Here is a 13,060-nt window from a genome sequence, read left to right on the forward strand (position 1 = left end):
AGAGCACAACCATTTCACCACTTAATCCCTCTACATCTGTGTATAATCAAGATCCCCTGATATGCCTGGTCTCTAGGTCAGAGCATTTTACCTGAAGTCACCATAAAATAGCCATTTCACACCCAGGCTGACCTCTACTTCCTCTCCTACACCTGATGGGTCCATAAAACCTACCATGCAGCGCTCACACTGTGGCAGAGAGATGGGTGGGAGAGGGCAGGTATAGGGAAGGGTGCAAGGGGCCAAGCAGACAAAATGAGTCCTCAGGATCACCAGTCACCAAGGATTGATTCATAGAATGGTTTGGGTTGGAAGGGAACTTAAAGATCATCCACTTCCAATCCCCTGCCACAGGCAGGGACACCTCCCATAGATCAGGCTGCTCAAGGTCTCATCCAACCTGGCTTGGAACACCTCCACAACTTTCCTGGGCAACATGTGCCAGTGCCTCATCACCCTCAACGTGAAGAATTTCTTCTTAATGTCTAATCTAAATCTTCCCTGTCTCCAATAGGTGCTATCTCAGCAACTTGCACCCAACAGTGTTCCAGAGTGTGAGGGATGCTGTCCCAACAGAGAAAGTGCATCACACCAAGAAACCCACCTCTCCCCTCCTGGAGATCTATGCCTTGCATGCTGCTGTTTCTGGGAAGGAGGATACCACAACTTGCACATCTTGGGAGCTACTGCTCTCATAGCTGCAAGGACAGAGGTTTTAACACAGTCTAGACATCAAGCGGAGACATTTACGAAGCACAGCATAGACACTAAGTACAAAGCCCAGGGCGCTCCGTGGCAGTCAGAATCCTGGGCTGCTGCAGAAGAGATAAATTACAGCTTGAGTTCTGCTAACAGAAGAGGCTGTGGGTGAAAAGCTCCCACTGGGATAGGTAGGGCCATTTCCAGTCTGCTTGTCGTAGCTTTAAACTGGTGCTGCAGGTCTTGTGTCAAGGCAGCTCATGTGGTTGAAGGAAGGGAAAGATTTAAGTACCTTTCTTAATAATAGCGTGCCCCACAGTTAGGATACAAGGGCACCTGAAGATGTTTAGAGGGAAGAAAACCCAATGATAGCAGCAGGATATTAGGATAGCAGATCCAAGCTTCCCAGGGCAAAGGCAGCAGCTGTGCTTATCTCAGGGAGACAGGAAACTAGTTTCCAGTATTGCATGCATATAGCTTCAGAATTTCAAAGGGAGCTAAGGGCACACAGGTCCACGTCTTCCTAATCCTAATTCTTTTCATCCTACTTCTGCTAGAAATGATTCAGGAAAACAAACAGCACTTCAGTTTGCCCAGGTGAATTTAGCACAGGAGCAGGTAAGCTTTGCTCTGCAGCCCTGTCTCAGTCCCTTCATGGCCTGTGAGCAGCCCTTAGCAGGGGTCTCACTGACCATGTGTCATCTCAACCACAGGCTCATGTTGTGCAACTGGTCCTTTTAGCTTCTGCCAAGTATATCTTAGGATGGATTCCTTCACTCACAAACCTCTCAAGTACTTTGGACGCTAGTTCTCCCACAAAATTATTCCTGCACACACACTATTGTCTGCTTGCAAGTGGTTTTGTGCCTGAAAAACTCATTGACTGAAGAGAAGAAGGTGCCTGCAACCTCAACACCTGTCCCTGAACTCGAGAGCACTGTTTCTTGACAGTGCCAGACTTTCTTCAGCCTAATTAGGGCTGTTTGAGTCTGAACAAAATCAGTCCTTCCCTGTGTGGCCAGATGCTGTGTTGTGAGGTTAGCCCAGAGAAAGCGAGCAACTTAGGCCGTACTGAAAAAATTCCTAATGGAATAATTAAATTCAAATATTTCAATTAACATTGCAATTGAGTAATTGTATTTGGAGCATTGCTGTAATTGAGCAATGTTTGCATTGTCCCAGCAATAAGGACAGGCACAGTCGCCTTTCAACAGGCAGCAGGAGACAGATGGCGCTAATGAAGGGCAGAAGATAAATGCGAGGTCAGTAGATTAAGTGCTCTTCGTTTTTTTTGGCCAGAGAAGAAAGTCAGGCCACTGTGATCCCGTTGCCTTTAAAAGCCTAAGTAACAGAAATAGAAGAGACTCTGCAGGATTGCAGGAGTCTGCTTTACCATTAATTACTTTTTATTGAAAGCTTACAGCCTGCTTGGCATTGCGTCAACATGAAGGCAGCCATGGTCCCTGCCCAGCTAGTCTGTTATCTTAATTGAACACTGCTTCAGAGTTCAGGCATCAGCAGCAAATGGGAAGCTAAGACTTTGGGAGGAATTTCTGCCTCCCTTAGTAACCTGAATGAGCCTGCAGTAACTGTCAGGCTAGAAGTCAGGAGGCCAAATCTTGGTAAAATAAAACGGAGACAGAGGAACAAAACATTCAGTTTTAGGTTGCCTCGTTTGTTGTGCTGGGTGTAGCTACATCTTGACAGTCTGCAGGACTGAGTCCAGTGAGGATGCTCTGGGTCAGTGAAGACGGCAGTTAAATTACCACCCACCTCACCCACACTTGCATTGCAGCCCAGCTCTGGGGAAGAGCATCCAAACTGGCCACCCGACTAACTCTTCTTTCCTTCAAAGGAAGGAGGACAAAAAAGTAGTATTGCAGTGAATACAGAAGCCAGTAACTCCCATTTACTTGTTAGTACAGAGGCTTCAGGTGCTGGGTGTCCGTCTTTCCTTTGAGGCTCAAGCTGATGATCAGCCTTGGGTGTACAGGCACTTGAGTTCTCAAGGATGAGCCTCTACTCAAATGAGACCTGCGGCTTACAGCTTTCTTGCCTATATTTGGAGATATGGGCATTTACTGGAAACTCAACTTTATTGCGTAGCCTAAGGTGTGGGGATGGCAAGGTTAACAGCATGGTTAAGCCCTTCAAGTCTGTGAAGTCACTGCAAACACAATACACTTCACCTCTAGCTACTCTGCTCTGGGTTCTTCGCAGCTCTTTTACAGTAGCACAAATCTGCCTCTCTTCCTTTCCCCAGGCAGTTTTGGTTTTGTTTTCCCACTCCCAGAGCTCTCTAAGTAATTTCAATTTGTTTGACAGATTTAAATTTTTATTTATTTGTAAAGAAAGATGCAGGAGATGCTATTGCACTGTTTGTGGCTCCTCTCCCACTCCCAGCAACTTCTGAGCTTGATGGTTAATTACTATGAGACCTCTACGCCTCTACCAGTGCTAGCTAGAATGTTTTTTGTTGTTTTTTCAACATCTTGCATATAACAAGCAACTAGACAGAAAATAAACCTACTGATGCTCCCACTGTTGGGGAAACAGAGTGCTGATTCAGTGTCTATTACGCATCTGAATCTATGTGGTTGACAGGTACATCTCACTCTGCAGGAGAGCTCTGATCACCAAGGTTCTTATTAGATTCTTCTATATCATGCACTGCAAGATAAATCCATAGAAGCCAGGGCTTTGTCAACTCAGCCCAGACTCTCATTTGAAGCAAGTTATCCACACGTACAAAGCAGACTCAGTTTAAATGTACTTGAAATACACTTTTAAGGTCTTTTCCCTGTCACCCATAGCAGGAAGGAGTATGGGACCCTCTACAGGTGTGAGGGCACTGCTAACAACCTCAAGGTCTCTTCCAGCCTGTGACTTGGGAAGGCAGCTGGCCGTGGGCTGCCTACATTTCTATCCCCACACTGACACTTGGGTTTGCAGAAAGAAAACAGCAGCAAGTCTGTTCTTTTGGGTGCTAAATGTCTTGCTGCAGTCCTGTGGCAGAGCAGGCCACAGAACTGAGTTCTGGCTCCTTTTCCTTCAAGACACACAGCAAGTAGGAGAGGGGACAAACAGCTTCTTATGACTGGAAAACCACATGATGGTGACGAGCCTGGATTTGACTCATAGCCCAAGCGATGCTGTAATGTACCACCACTGCCCTGCTCTGTCCACCTGAGCACCAAGGCAGAGCTTGAGCATTCGTGTCTGCATTTATACTGTAGGACCCCATTTTCCCATCACAAGAACAATCCCAAATCCAGGCAGAGAGTTATCCTTGCTTACTCTAGCAGCTTATCTTCCAGTTAAGATTTTGCACGCAAACTCATTCCCAGCTCTCTCGGGGAAATATTACCAGTGTTTCTTCAGTTGTGCTTGGCCTTTCTGTATACTTTGGCTTTATCAGGTGTTTGGTTAAGAGCAACCAGCATTAGCACGCTGCAGAAAGTCCCAATGTGCAACTCCAACAAGCCCAGACACACACATAGTGGCACAGTTACAGCAGGAACCCTAGTAGCTCTCTCTGCACACTCCTTTTGAAAGTGGGGACTGCATTAACAGCAGAAGCAGAAAGCAGCACTTTTTTTTTTTTTTACACTGAACTGACTGATGCTTCCAATAAACATTGGAAAAAAATCTGTGCAGGTCTGATGAACTCTGCCCTAGACTTGTGGAGCAGCAAGGTTTCATTCCCTCAGTGAAGTCCAGAGCAGATTCTCATCAAGAACTCTGCACTGATGACCAATTCCTAAACTCACTAAAAGCAAACGAGAGTTGGGCTGTTCCAGCACATGGCACATTTGATGGAAAAGTATATTTTGGAGATTCAAAGCCACACTGTGGCTTCTGCAGGTGGGAATGCAGTTACCATTAGCCTGTTTCTGCCAGTAGTCAGTAGCTAATATTCTTGCTCAGAAGTTGTGTAGGTACTGGGAACCTTTTTTTGTCTAAAAGGTTGAGTGAAGAGTGCTGTTGTCTGTGTGTTTATGTACACACAAAAGCTACAGCTCAACATCAACAGGGGACACTGCACATACACCTCCCATCTCTCCAACTACCCCATTGCACTCTAGCTGGTAGAAAAACGGCCACTACTGGATTCAGGAGTCCAGTCTCCACAAGGTCCTAATTTTCTTTGAAGAAAACCCAAACCACATGATTTTTCTCCAGACCAGGAGTTCAAGTTGTGGGAAGCAACAACAGAGAAATTAATTTGGCAATGAAATAGGAACTCATAGTCTCCCCTTCCCACTTTGATCCAAGTTTGATTTTTCAGTTGTGCTGCCGGTCTTGAAGGGTAGGAAATAATTATTTGCAAAGCCTGATTTACTATCTGATGGCTTGTTTCGTGTCAGCCAGTGAGTATCCTATTCGTACTTGGGAAGGTATCCAGGTCTTCAAAGCCACAACCACTGTCATCTGTCAGAGTCAACAGCAAGTGCCAGAAGCTGGCTGCATGATGAGGAATAAGCTGCTCTCCATCCCTTTGAGAGCCCCTTCAGATTAGTGGGCCATAGCTTTCGGCTTTGCTTCAGATCCATTCTGCAGCCTTGGGGAAGTTGTCCTCCCCAGCTCAAAACAGGACTCTGCTATTCTGCCACTTCCGATAGTAAAATCTTCACTGCACAGAAGAAAGCAATGCCTGCACGTCTGCAGGACGGAGCAGCTTGGCTCTCTCTGGTGGTGCGATGCTGTATGCCAGCTTTCATTTCACTGGGCATCACACTCTGTCTGGAGAAGCAGCTGTGGCACAGCAGCACTTGAATGCTCTGCCACCTCTGAGTCGGGGAACTCACTTTCTGAAGATGGATTGAATATGACAGACTCTCTTCCCCCTCCTGTCTGTCCTCTGCAGCGATACCTTCTGCCTCTGTGCCCACAAACATGAAATTAAGTTCCTCTACCTCCTGGCATTAAGCAAGCTGATCACAGGTTGCATCAAGGCTCACATGCAGGGGACAATCTACATCCCCACCATACGTTCCAGTGTTGTGTCCTGTTAAAGGCTGACAATACACCCTTTCAGCTCCTTCAGAATGGCTGACAGTGTTCATTCTGTAAAGGCCAAAGCATCATTGCAGGGCTGCTGGCCTGTGGGGCTGAATGGTACGGTGCACAGTTGGCACACACGTTAACTTGTTCTCAATAGATATTCTCTATACGGAGGCCTCAAGTCCCACCAGCTCAAATGTCCAGAGCATGTAATGCTTATCATAGAAGCAGCCTTCTCTACTAGCCTCTCAGCAACATCTCTTCAAGGGAAGACATGGCCCTCACCACTTCCATGCCTGAAGGTACAACATACAACCAGTATCTGGCCAGCCGAGTTCCACAAGTTAGAGTGTGTCCAAAGAGAAACATGCAGATATAGCACAGTTAAAAAGCACTGCCGAGGCTGTAGCAACCAGTGAGGGAGTGAACACAGAGTTAAGGCTTTAAAATGCCACTTTTCACCTGTCCATCAGCTGGGGAACAAGGTCGGAGCCCACCAAGATCCTCAAAATCGAGCGCCGAGTAGAAAAAGCTACACAACAAATATCTTCCTGCAGTCCACCACCTCATCTTGCTCAACAGTTCACTCCCAGGTGCTCCGATTTCAGTCCCACTCAGATCACTTTCCTCCCAGTGGTTCTGGACTTCACATGACAGGCTAATGCCTGAAACACTGCACAGCTCAGCCCCAGCTCCACCTCAGTCTTGTCCACTCCAGTGAGCACCAGAGCCCTCTTCCAGGTGACAAATTAATAAAGAAAACACTACCCAGAAAGTAATTTTTCCTTTTCGTAGGGCATATAAAGTAGATTCTCTCTTTTGATCAGTATCACACTTTCTCTTATTTTTGTCATGTACACTGCTCTATTACACAGCGTAAATCTTTATACCCAGAAGTACTATAATAAACTCATACGTAAATGGTATTTAAGCTGGCCCACAATGCTGCCAGGGAGAACAATACCAGCAGAACAAAATCTAGCTCAGTAAACGCTGCCCAGGAACAGCCCCACTCATCCTTTCACTGCACTGCACAGCCTTCATTAACTTACAAATGAATTCCTGCTGTGTCTCACAGCTTTCTTCAGATGTTATTATTCCAGCCTCCAAGGACATAAACAATTCTCTTGATTTAAGGAACTCAGCTGAGATACTGCTTGACTGTGGCTTGGGGAGGGGCAACAGCAGCTGAAAAGATGTTTTATTCATGAAAACAAAAAAAATTACTTCCAAATAGAAGCAGAGGTCCAGTTAAAATGAACTCAAAGAGCTCAAACTGGGGAGCTCATGGTTAAAGAGAACAACAGAAATGGGGTTTCTTATTGCTTCAGCTACTCTCTTTATTCAGAGCCCACATCACAGCTAACAGTTGATCACCTTTGTCTCTCTCATGTGAGCACTGGTTCAGGGCAACCTTATGGGATCTTTCTAGATGATAGAGCCCTTCTCTTCATCCAAGGGATACCCTGCCCCTGGCCTGAAGTTAGCACCTTGCTGCAGAATAAGAACAACTCTAATCCCCTCATTTACTTATTTACCAAGCATCCTTAGAGCAAAGGCTTGTTTATTTACTTTTTTTCAATAAAAAAGGCCTGGTCTAAATAGGGAAAAGGATAGAGGCAAGAATGCATAGGGGCCTAAAGACAGATGCAACATCCACTGTTCCAGGCTAGAACACAGAAATTTGTCACCCATGCACTTCTCACATAGACTCGGGTTACCCACAAACAGTTATAAACATTTGCAAGGGTTCATGAACTGCAGCCACGTTTCCCACACCGATTCCCATTTCATCCACTGTTGATAAAAAGTAATTGCCCCGCGCCACCTTGGGCTGACCCCTGGAGAGAGACAGGGGTCCCAACTCAATAGACCAACATGACCTAAGCATTCAGGTCCTCTTGGAGGCTTCATAGCTATTCCAAGCACAGTCCCCTCCCACAGCTTCTTTCACACAGAATTTCCAGTGCTGGTGACATTCTAACAAAAGTATCTTATCTGTCCTCAGCTTTGAGTGATCAACTGTCTGCTCTGACCTTTCCCTTTAGCACAGTGGCTTTAAGGACATTTTGATAATTTCTTTCTCATCTCAGTTGTGCTTTTGCTCAGTACACATCACTCCTCCACTCTCCCCATTTCACTCCATCCCCACACACACTGTTTTGCCTGTTGCTCGCTGCCTTACAACACAGCTCCCACCCCGCATGTCCCCGCAGTTCCCTGGCACTGAATTCCCATGTAGCGATGCTGGCACCCTCCAGCCCTACTGGTGCTCTCATACTAAGGCTCAGAGACTTTTTCAGCTCTCCACCGCACACATAAGCAATGGTCTGCAACACCTTCACCCACATTAGTCTCTGGCCTTCAGGCAGCTCCACAGACACACTATTATCCACGTTTGGTACTAGTTACTAAAGGTAAATCACAATGCAAGTAGTACTTGGGTCCAAGTAGCATTTTCAGAGTTTTCCTGTGACCTGAAGCTCCTCTCAACACTTCAGGTTCTCCCCAGAAGCTTGTACAGTTTTGAAGGCTGCTGCTGCCCGGGAGCTGTATATACAACTAAGTCACACTGACACTGCAGCCCACAGAAGTACCCACAACGCAGAATAAAACCAGAAATATTTCTCACCATGTCAGAGCTTCCCACATCTGGCTGTTGCCCAGTTGCCTCTTGAATCTCTCAGGCACAGCACAGGCAGTCTAAAGCCAAGACAAGTCATGCACCTTCCACCTACCTTACTGTTTCTCGTACAGTAGTCATGCAACTTTCCCTCCTCTCCACTCCTCTGTGCTCCAGGAACACCACAAACACAGCACACACTACCCCTATTTGCTCAGCTTCTCATAGTGCTTCTCTGCAAACATTTAACTCCTCCTGGCTGGAGTCCTCTGGCTCCCAGGTGTCTGGGATCAGCTCAGGTGACAAAAGGTAAAGACTATGCCAGGTGAAATCAATCTCTCCTTCCCCTCTATACACTTGCCAGCTTGCTCTGGTACCACCCAAGGCTCTGCTTCAGGGATACCACTACAAGAATCTGAGTCCTTTAGGAAGAAAGTTATTGATCAGGAGATTCCATCACCTGGGTCCCCAGCCAGAGAAGATGACAGGGGTGGTGGACTCTCATTACTTGAGCATGTGTGAGCGGTGGAACCCACCGATTACTAAGTTCAAGCACTGACACTTACATCTGCTACAGTTCCCAGTCTGCCGCTGTCTGGGAAATGTCTGGCTTGCCCTCTTCATCTCCTTACAAGTTAACAAAATCAGCTGTGTCCAACTCCATTTCTATTCTCTTTCCTTTTATGCAGCTTTCCAATAGGAAAAGAATTTTCCAGAAGAGGTCTGTGGTTCTTTTATTCTCTGCTGAGCAGCTGCAGGAGATAGGTTGCCAAATACAACCTAGCTGCCTTGGCAGTCTTTGCTGGGTTGTGATACCACTAAGTTAAAATGGTGTGCATTAAAAAATATGCTGATCAGCATCAGAAGCGAGCTGCCAGGCAGCTGGGATCCACAAAGGAGGTTCACACATAAAGAGGGATGGTCTGTAAGGATTGTAGGTGGACAGTGTCCACTACTGTGCTGGCAACTTCCTATGATCATCTCTTCAGATAAGAGTGTGTGAAGACAGAGAAAAGAGATGAAAAGGGGACCTTGAGATGAGTAAGCCCAAAGTGGTCAAAGATTTCAACAGATTGACAGTAGTACACACAAACCAAAGGCACTCCTGTGTTGTCTGTGTCGTTATTACCCTGGTCTGGATCTCAAACATTTCTTTAAGTGCTCATCTGGGACACAGAGAGACATATTGAGAACCAGAAAGAAACTTTATTCTGAACGATTCTGACTCTTCCTGAACTGTCTCATTCCTTCATAACCAGCCCTATTTGCACCAGGAAACTGCGAGGCTGCCTACATCTGAAGCATAGGCTCAAGCAGGTTGTGCCTGTGCCAAGAGGCCCCTTCTCAATTCTGCCAACACCCCTCACAGCTCTGCCTTGACCTGCAGTATCTCTGCTTTTGTGCAGTGATCCTTCACTGTAAGGGCCTTAATGGAATCCAGGTTCTGCCTATGCTGTTCCTGCTTGTGACCTCTTTCCATGCACGCAGACCGGACGCATAGCAAGGAAGAACAAAAGGCTTCACCCAGTACTGAGCGGTGAGGGGAGATGAATCATACACTTCACCAACACTTGGCACGTTCAGCAAGGGTAAAATCTGTCAACTGCTACCTGTGAGGAGGCTCTAGTGAGAAATGTCCTAATGTGAGAATGACCAAGAGAAGTGAGATAAAGCTCTTAGGAAAGAAGAGATCAGAGTTCCCTGAAATGAGCACAGAACAAACAATCATGAGGGAAAAGGAAAAATGGGAACTGGCTGTTCTGCATAACAATCTGAAAGTAAAAGCTACCTGAGGGAGAACACAAAGACATCAAAAAGAGACACAAAGAGAGAAACTGTCTTCTGTTTCTGGAGATTATAGGAAAGAAGTAACCCAATCCCCAGGAGATTCCAGGCATCTTCCCTGGAGCCAAGGCCATAGGCAGTCAACAGTGACTGCCTGTGGCAGCACCTCTTGAAGGCGATACCAGAAAATCAAGATGAATCCAAGCAGCAGGTGCTGCAGAGAAGGGAGTAAAAGCCTACCAACACCAACAGGTCCAAAGGCACATGCTCCAGCATAAGGAGGAGCACAAGCAATGGATATGTGAGTGTGCAGTGAGCCTGTTAGACATGCTCAAGGTGCTGCCTGCACAGCTTGGCATTGCTATGTGCCTTTGCCCTTGTCTGTTTTGCTGTATAACCAGTAGCCTGTGCTGCCAAATATCCAGCGTAGATGCTGCAAAAAGCAGTCGCCTGCTACCTGACTGAGAAAATCTAGGAGACCTTGGGGACAGATGCTACCTCACTTTGAGTTTCCTGTGTGCTCTGAGTGTCAGTGTGTGCCGCAGCCTGCAAGGGATGCTGCAGAGCTCTGTTTTGCCCACAGGAGCCCAGTTTCATGCACGAGATGTCAGTACCCAAGGTTAGATGAGAAAGACAGAAGCGATACCAGTCTTGTCTCCTTACTCACTCTGTAGGCTGCAGGGCAGAGATCCTTCTATGCATGCAGATACAGCTTGGTTATTTTAGATAAACTTTATCTGGAGGGAAGCAGATACTGATAAAGCAGTGCTTCACACAATGAAAGAAGCACATAGAAATGTTGGGTACAAACTTTAAACTGAACAGTAGAAAAATGAAGTAGCTTTCCTTTTAGAACAAATGCAAGGGGTATTATGATGATATCAACAACCGACCTGGAGGAAGATAAGAATGAGAGCAGCCCAGAAGCTAGACTGCAGGTTTAAGGGAACAATCAAATTTAAGTTCTTGCCCTGTCTCAGGTGTTTGTATGGAGTGACTCTTCTGGGTTTTCTCTTTCTCAGGCCTTAGACGGAAGAAAGTGTCTTTGACTCAGAAGGACAGTATGTGGACAAAGGGGAATATGTGAAACAGAGCAAGCCTGACAACACCACAGTCCTGACAGAAGGCAGGAACAAGTCAAAACAGGATTGGTGTCCCTGCCACAACAACTGGAAGACAATGCACGAACAAGGTGAGGTGACAACCTGCAGTTTATTGGAATATTACTGTAAACAGCCCCTCTCTCATTCCCACAGCCACAGTATCTTCTACTTAACTGCAAAACATTTAATCAAGATGTTTCTTAGGGAACCAAATAAAGCTTGATGATGCTTAATGGCTGGGATGTTTAACTGGGCTCATAATTTTGATTAATTAAGATGCCTGCAAGTGTTGGAGTGGTACTTAGGCAACAGCTTTGATGTTCAGAGGCAAAGGGGGGGTTGTATCCCCTTCAAAAGGATTTCTAGCAGTGCTAGTTCAGCAAAGCAAAACTGTCTTCAAGCTCTTGCAAAAGAGTTAACTCTCTTGTAGTTGGCAGTAGCCTCAAGATTGGAAGCTTGGCAGCCTGCATGTCCTTTTTCTTCTTGGGATGATCCATGGAAAACAACAACCAACCAACCTTTTGCCTAGGGCAGGCCCTGGCTCCTTGATTGGCAAAAAGTAAGAATGTGAGAGGTTCTCCAGGTGGTGATGGTCTATTCAGGCAATGAACCCAATCAGAACAGCAAATTGCCACCATGGCACCAATGTTGCTACTCTATTGAAAACAGCAGCAGAGCTTGTCCTTCTGAGCAGTGGAAAATGTAAAGCCTGGCAACCTATGAGCTTGCCCGCTGTGTGGAGTACTGGATCCAGTTCAGGAAAGACAAGGAACTATTGGAGAGAGACCAGTGTAGGGCCACAAAGATGATGAGGGAACTGGAGCTTCTGTCCTATGACTAAGGGCTGAGGGACCTGGGTCTGTTTAGCCTGGAGAAGACTGAGAGGGAATCTTATGAATGCTTACAAATATCCAAAGGGAAGGTGTCAGGAGGATGGGGCCAGACTCTCCTCAACAGTGGAGGGGCAACAGACACAAATTGGAGCATAGGAAGTTCTGCCTGAACACAAGGAAAATCTTTACTGTGAGGGTGATGGAGCACTGGACCAGACTGCCCAGGGAAGTTGTGGGGTCTCCTTCTCCGGAGATATTCAAAACTTGCCTGAGTGCATTGCTGCTTCAGGTGAACCTGCGTTAGGAGGGGGCTTGGACTACGTGATTTTCAGAGGTTCCTTCCAACCCATATTGTCGAATGCTCCTGCGACTCATACACCCAAACACTGCGATTTCAGCTTCCCCCTGCCTGCATAACTCCCTTTCCCAGCAGAACCATCCCTATCCTGCTATGTCACCAACTTGCCTGCATGGAGCGGTGTGGATGACCTGCTGTAGCCTGGAGTAGGAGTATACAGTGACTGGCCAGCAGGTACAAGAAGTCACACTAGAACTCGCGCCTTTGGCAGTACCAATTTGTATTTCCCTTTTTATTTAGCCGCCAACTTTCTTATAAAAACACTTACCTCAGATTTTTGTCTCTTGCATGTAGATAAAATATATTTGGGGAGAAAATAGGACAGAGAGAGCAGTGTGGCATATACTAATTTCCATAGGAATCTAAAACACTGGAGAGAGGCACAACGAGCCAAACTCACTGTTGTTTTCAGTATCAAACATTGACATTAAATTAAGCAGGATTTGATGATTTAAGACTTAGTAAATTACTACTGACAACTATAAAGGCAACATTACCTTGTGGACAGAGCACTGGAATGGGACTCAGAAAAGCAGAGTTCTCCTCTGCTTTGCCATGAGTTTAATGAATGAATTTGGGCAAATGTTCTCTTTATGTGCATAAATACAGGTCTATCTTCCACTTTTCTTGTAATATGTATCAGAAATGGAAAAAT

This window comes from Cuculus canorus, chromosome 10 (assembly GCF_017976375.1).
Source record: "Cuculus canorus isolate bCucCan1 chromosome 10, bCucCan1.pri, whole genome shotgun sequence".
NCBI lineage: Eukaryota > Metazoa > Chordata > Aves > Cuculiformes > Cuculidae > Cuculus > Cuculus canorus.